This window comes from Macrobrachium rosenbergii, chromosome 48, assembly GCF_040412425.1.
Source record: "Macrobrachium rosenbergii isolate ZJJX-2024 chromosome 48, ASM4041242v1, whole genome shotgun sequence".
NCBI lineage: Eukaryota > Metazoa > Arthropoda > Malacostraca > Decapoda > Palaemonidae > Macrobrachium > Macrobrachium rosenbergii.
This window is the reverse complement of record NC_089788.1, coordinates 56,585,577-56,592,047: the sequence shown is the minus strand read 5'-3', so window position 1 is coordinate 56,592,047 and position 6,471 is coordinate 56,585,577.

Below are 6,471 nucleotides of genomic sequence, written 5' to 3'. Positions count from 1 at the left end.
ATATATATATATATATATATATATATATATATATATATATATATATATATATTTAAAATCCACTGTCACTTTTACTAGATTCATATGTAATTTTAATAACGACAATGCCTTCTTGACTTCTGGATTTCTTTAAAATTTGGAAACGCTTGTCACTACTAAGCCTACATCCAAAATGAAAAAAAGAAATGAAGATATTCGAATCTCGCCCAGGCATCAAAATATCTTCATTTCTTTTTTTTATTTCAATCTAGGCTTAGCAGTGAGTTGCATTTCCCAATTCTGAAGGGGCACTGTGGCTATTCAATTTACGTTATATATATATATATATATATATATATATATATATATATATATATATATATATATATATATATATATATATATATATATATATATATATATATATATATATATATATATATATATATATATATATATATATATATATATATATATATATATATAGTATATATATTATATATATATATATATACATATATATATATATATATAACATATATATGTGTGTAATTATATATACATATTATACATACATATATGTATAGATATATAGGTGGATAGATAGACAGATAAGTAGTCTGCTGCAATGAGGGAAGGATCTACAGAAATAGTAAACAACAGGCATTACTTAGTGCAACATTTAACTGTTGAGTCGTGAGTTAACCAACTGAGCATAAAATTTCCACAGTCCGCTCCATATACATCCACTGAAGATTTATCAGCAAAGCGAACCGTCGCCCCTCCAGGCAAATATTTAACACCTGGATTAGAATTTGCATCGAGTCACAGGTTTCCTGGACTTTCAGTTCTCTGTTGCTTTATCTCTTTTTCCACACCTAGCCAGCCCTTTCTAAGTGGCCCTTTCCAGTTCTTCCAAATTACACACACTTTCCAGTAACCTATTATTCCTTATTATCTATATAAGACCAAACTTTACTCTAATCCAGATTCTTATCTATGTTAGTCTTCTTACCACATCTTTGCAAACACTTTTACGTCACACAGAAAAGTATTCAAAAATGATTCTTTCTTTACTCTAAAACTCCTTGCTTCGCCGTCATGAAGCAGAGCTGGCTCAATCATTTCTTTATACATTCCAATTTCTGCTTCCAAAGACATTAATCTTTTCCCAAGCCACTCCATACATAAAGATGTTACTGTAAATGGTCGTTAAGACGGCACACACACTTGCCTCAGACCCAGTTGTGAACCAAAACCAATCACTCTCTCATGTAAATATTCTCATATAAATGTTTGACCTCCATCATAAAAATTAACTATTCTTAACCAATTTCCTTCTCTGCTAGGCCACGTGGCTATTAGTTCTGTCTTTTAGCTTTTCCCTGTTACTCTCAAACTCCTAACACAACTAGTCATCAATAAACATTTGATTAATATACCCCTTTCTTGTCTACATCTGTAATGTTCCTTACCTTAATCCTATTACTTGTCCAACTATCAAATTTTACCACTTACCTTCCAAGGTTATAAACAATAAGACTCTGTCCCTATCATCTTGCACATTATACCCATACATCCGGAACCTTCTTCTCATCCACCGTGTGGAGAGAGAGAGAGAGAGAGAGAGAGAGAGAGAGAGAGAGATTTTGGCGTGAGCCATAACACATAAAAATCAACACAGTTTTTTAACTAAGAAGTAAACACGACTCGCACCGGCAAATCCTTGGTTCCAACCCGACCAGCCCTTCCTGGTCAATCCAGTTATGAATGAGTACAACTGTCAGCTAGCACGCATGTCACTCAGCTGGACACATCACCAACGCTGTTCGATAGTATAGGATTGTTTCTGACTTTGCCTTTAAAGCTCTAGTAACTAGTAACCGCGACGAAATGTATTTACTGAACAACAGTGGAAATGATGATAATAATAATGAAAAATAATTTTGTAATACCTATAATACCTAAACGATAATAATACAACAGCTATTACATAACCCGAAGAGCAATTTTATGAATAATGATATAAAAATTAACTGCCACAAAACCTGACTTGGTTGTGATCCCCATCATCATCTTTATCTCAAATTATGCAAATGCCCACACTCTATGAAAGAAACTACCAAACTATTGGCCTCACTACAGTTTCTTTAATCACCAAAGGAATAGAAACCCCCGGAACAGGAACGTGCAACACAACTTGGGAGTCTGCTGTGAGCGGCAATGGGTCACGATGTTCCCCGCGAGGGGAAGAGAGTGGGTGATGTGTCATCATTGGAATTCATAACTCGTCTCCGTGTTCGAATCAAGATACAAACAAAATCTTCGTGGAAAGAGGCTCTTGTAAATTATGCAAATTCTCTGTAATTTAAGTGTTCTCAGTGTGTATGTACGTGCGAAAGTGCTCTGTGTGCGCGTGTGTGTTGTCTGTAAGTGTTTTCTTTGTCTGTATACGACGGTTGTACTGTGTATTCATATTTACGAGTGACAGCTGTACGTGTGAACTTTGAGTGTTTGGGTGCAAGCTTGCGCGAGTTTTTTTTTTTTTTTTTTTGCGTATACCGTGTATGAACTTTGTTAGTCTCCGAGTGCATTTCCATGTGAATGAGTGTTGTGTGTGCGTGTGTGTATGCGCGTGCAAGTGCGCTTGTACGTGGTGTGTTAGTTTGTGTATGCGAGTGGGTATTCTAATCGTGCAAGACTACGTACGTGCGTGTAAGGTTTAACAGACAAAATAAATCCAAATAAAAAACTGCTATTCAATAAGAGGAATTAGATCTAGACAGATCGAACAAGTTCTTGTCTTCATTAAAAAAAAAAGTATAAAATCTCCGGTTTCAGTCCTCACTTTTATTTTACCTTTTTATTTGAGAAAGGGAGACTTTTCGGTAAAATCGGAGAGAAAGACGAGGGTTCTCATTTGCATGTACATGCATCTATATCATTTTTCCTCTTGTTCCTCGTTTTTATCCCACAGCGAGAGCCAAAGAGGAACATCTCCGTGAAGTGCTTTTTCGCTCGGACACGCAGCCTTTTCCCTGTCGCGACGTTCTTTGCTTTTGTCTGGCGTCGTTGTCTCCCCTTTTATTTATTCATGTTTTATTTAATTTTCCGCGAGAATAGTAGGTGCTGACGGCAGGGTACTGTAGCGGGTTTCATTTGGGCAAATCTAACCCCGGGGTTCTAAAACTAAAGTCCGTAAACCCGCAGGGTGTTCTCAACAGGATATCCATATGGGGGATTAGAAGGCTGGAAGAGGAGGAGGAGGAGGAGGAGGAGGCAGAAGAGGTTGATATAGAGTTAGGGAACAACGCCTTAATCCCATTTCCTAGCAAGATCATTTCTCCTGTGTTGACCTTAAGCAGTAGTTATGTAATTCGTGGTTGGATGGCAGTGATAGAGCACAAACTAGGTTGAAAACCGGCGTAGGGTGCTTGCAACTTCATTTCAAAAACACTTACCACTACTTTAAGGAAAACTACGTACAGTTTAAATGCATGAACTCTCACTCTCTCTGTCTCACTTATCGTGTATGTATGTGTATGTATGTATGTACGTAAGTATGTATATATATATATATATATATATATATATATATATATATATATATATATATATATATATATATATATATATATATATATATATAATATGTATGAATGTATATATGTATATATGTATATATATATATATAATATATATATATATATATATATATATATATATATATATATATATATATATATATATATATATATGTGTGTGTGTGTGTGTGTGTGTGTGTGTGTCTGTCTGTCTGTCTGTCAGTACTCTACTGTTCACTTTTGACCAGATAAATAGGTATTCGAAATAGCTACAATGAGTTCTTGACTTTTTCTTTATTTTATCATACATTTTCAATATGCTTGGTTAATAAAAAGTCTTTTGTAAGAATACATATCAGTCGTGGCATGTAAAAACTCAGTCCATTTACTTCAAAAGAAATATGTAAAATGTACAGATTTTAAGAAAAGTAGCTGACATGGGACCATGGCAAATGTTTTGAGACCACCTACGTAGATATACAGATTTGTAAATAAAGTACCGACCAAAGACGCTGGCGGGTTTACTGCTGCTCCCCATCCACATGTTCGTTTGCGCTGTCCCTCTAGCATCCATGCTTCAATAATGTCAATTTCGGCCACTGTATCAGTCCTCTTCTAGATGTCGTAGATATAAATTCTAAACAGCTCAGGAATTGCACCCAATCTTTTATTTTCCCTGAAGCACATTTGCATATAAATCATTTGTCAGTGTGATATATATATATATATATATATATATATATATATATATATATATATATATACATATGTGTGTTTATATATATATATATATATATATATATATATATATATATATATATATATATATATATATATATATACATACATATATATATATATATGGTATATTTGCTGGCCAGGTATGTATATATATATATATACGTATTTCGGATGTGTAAGTGCTTATATATGATATATATATACAATTATAGGTTTTAGTTAACAGAAAATCATACACATATACATATACTACATATATCTACATATATATTTCTATTGAAAGCATCAACATAAGCCACAGTGTTAGCACCACTGCTAAGGAATTCGCTCGTGTTCCCGTGGGAGTTTATTGGACAGTTTGCTAGTCCACTAGATATTCCGAATATTTACAGATGAAAATTTGATGAAATATTGTGAGATATATCCAGATCAGGACAAATACATAGCTGATTCTAGTTTATATAGTCAACAAATAATTTCCAAATACAAAAAAAAAAAAAAATTCCTATATTTGGTGGCGTCAGGTCAATAACTATAATTTCGGTGTGAAACGTGTTTCGAATGACAAAGTGTATAATTTCATGTTGATATTTTTTCTTCAATTAAATTTCTGTTGAAACCATACACAAACTCTCTCTCTCTCTGATATTTTACCTATGTCCACATAAATTATTTCATTTGGAGAAAAGAAGACTAGCCTAAAAATCGACCTATAGGAAACTTCTAGCTATACCTGTCTTTTCTATTGAAAGGGTTTGCCACAGTGTTAGGACCATTCAGCCTGTGTTCCGTGGAACCAAATTGGACAGGCTACTAACTAATATTTGCGAACTGTTTACAGATGAAAATTTGATGAAATATTGTGAGATCGGTCCAGATTAGGACGAGGAAGTTACTGAGCTGATTCTAGTTTACTTCAGTCAACAAATAATTTCCAAACTAAAAAAAAAAACAAAAAAAACCTGCCTTGACACCATATAGCACACTCAATAACTATGAAGCCGGTCTGAAATGCTCATAGAGGACAAATTTATAATTTCACACATTTTTTTCTTCTTACAAATTTCTGTTGACCTCATTACTGACAAACTTCCAAAAACGGATGTTAGATACTAAAGCTACGCAAAATCTTTACTTTGAAAACGGAAAGTTTTTTTAGGTCGATTGAAAACCATGGGTACCTGATATATCAAATTAATGACGGGTTTTAAGTTATGGATACCATTCAAAGCTGATAATTCTGCAAACAAACAAAAACAAGTAAATTTTGCACTGTTTAAAAGGTGTTGTTATATTGAATAAAATCACTTCTAGCTCAGACAATCGTGCAGACCGATGGGATTGTAACGGGCATTTGATTTTGATACTTGATAATCAAACGCCCGTTACGTGTTCAGTTTGTAAATTCAGGTATGCCTCCAGTTTATGAATTAATTAACATTTTCATCGAGAAATTATAATATTTGGCATTATAACCAGGAAATACAAACACTATAAAAGCTACGCAATACTCATACTTTGTATGGTAATTTTTTTTACTTGGATTGTGTTCATGGGTATGTGATATATCAAATTAATTAGTTTTAATCGGATACCCTCTTTTAAACAGGTTGATAATTCTGCAAACAAACAAAAACAACAATTCACAATTATTTAAAAGTGATCATCATTTTGTACCTTCCCTCTTCTACCTGAAGGAAAAGAACTAACCGCATCACAAATGTGCGTAATTCTTTTTTATTATCTTCATGAAGGTTCTTTTAAATTTTCATCAAGAACAACACACCCAATGTTCTCACATATTTCAGAAACAGAAATAACATTACAACACAGTTTTAAATAGAAATCTGTCAGGGATACTCGTATTTGTTCCAAAGACTACCAATCCATTATATTATACTGAAATCCATCAGTAACGTTTTGGATGGCGAATTCTGATTGGTTGCACTCAACAATTGCCAAATTTCTATGGTAAGCTTATTATTACAGATCTTCGCAACCTTATTATGTCATTATTTATTATTGGCCTGCCGTTGCGTGATGTCAAGCTGAAACTCTAGTTAGAACACCAAACTACCGATGATGTCAACAGCTCAAATTGAGAAATCAGCCCGGCGTTGCGGAGAAATACAAGAGAAGTTACAAAGAAAAAAAAAAAGATAGTAAG